This window comes from Palaemon carinicauda, chromosome 12, assembly GCF_036898095.1.
Source record: "Palaemon carinicauda isolate YSFRI2023 chromosome 12, ASM3689809v2, whole genome shotgun sequence".
NCBI classification, from domain to species: Eukaryota; Metazoa; Arthropoda; class Malacostraca; order Decapoda; family Palaemonidae; genus Palaemon; species Palaemon carinicauda.
This window is the reverse complement of record NC_090736.1, coordinates 5,644,419-5,645,648: the sequence shown is the minus strand read 5'-3', so window position 1 is coordinate 5,645,648 and position 1,230 is coordinate 5,644,419. Positions and strand designations below refer to the sequence as shown.

Sequence of the window (1,230 nt, the reverse complement as noted above, 5' to 3'; positions counted from 1 at the left end):
ATGTACAGCATCTGGAAAAGGCGAAAAATCACAATTAGGATCAAATACGACACTGATGATTATCTTTATTTTCATCTAACCTAACACAAAATCCCCCTTATATAAAAAGAGCAAGTATGTATATATATATATATATATATATATATATATATAATATATATATATATATATATATATATATATATATATATATATATATTTATATATATACACATACATACATATATATATACATATATATATATATATATATATATATATATATATATATATATATATATATGTGTGTGTGTGTGTATATATATTTATATACACATATATATATATATATATATATATATATATATATATATATATATTATATATAATATATATATATATATGTATATATACAATATATATATGTATATATACATATATATATATATGTATATATATATATCTATATATATATATACTGTATATGTATATGTATATATATATATGTGTGTGTATATGTATATGTATATATATATATATATAATATATATATATATATATATATATATATATATATATATATATATATATATATATATATATATAGTCAGGTATAATCTAGATAAACTGAGGAACGAGGAAGTAAAAACTGCCTTCAAAGTAAGAGTAGGAGGACGTTTTGAACCACTAATAGGACTCGAGACAACAGAGGAAAAGTGGCGTCGGGGACGAGACATAATTAAAGAGGAAGCCGACAATATTTTGGGAAGGAGAAGGAAAGCAAAGCAACAGTGGGTCACAGAGGAAGTATTGGATGCATGCCAAGAGAGGAGAGAAGCAAAAAAGACAAAGAATGAAAACCCATCCCAAGAAAACAAAGCAAGTTATAGACAAAAGTGCAGAGCAGTGGACAATAAATGCAAAAGAGCAAAAATAAAATGGATAGAAGACCTGTGTAAAACATGTGAGGAATGTTTCAGAAACGGCCATTCAAGAGAGCTATTCACCGCAGTAGACAGATTAACAAGGGGTTGGAAGAACAATGGAATTGCTGTAAGAGATGCAAATGGCAACAAGGTATCAGCAACGGCTGATGTTGAGAAGATCTGGAAAACGCACTTCGAGGAACAACTAAAAGGAAGTGGAAGACGGGTAACTGGAGAAGATTATCCAGAACTAAGAGGAGAGCTATGGAACATACAGGAAACACCAGATCTCCTGATAGAAGAAGTGGGAAAAGCTTTAAGAGCT

The 1,230-nt window shown here is 27.6% G+C and overlaps 1 long non-coding RNA gene across 1 annotated transcript in view; it reads right to left on the bottom strand.

Annotated features, from left to right (window-relative positions):
* LOC137650496 (uncharacterized) overlaps window positions 1–13 on the bottom strand; it is a 15,991-nt gene extending 15,978 nt beyond the window's left edge. The window contains exon 1 of the long non-coding RNA XR_011045966.1: window positions 1–13. This exon is cut by the window's left edge and continues 106 nt beyond it. This is a non-coding gene — a long non-coding RNA (uncharacterized lncRNA).
* Between the last annotated feature and the right edge of the window lie 1,217 nt (window positions 14–1,230).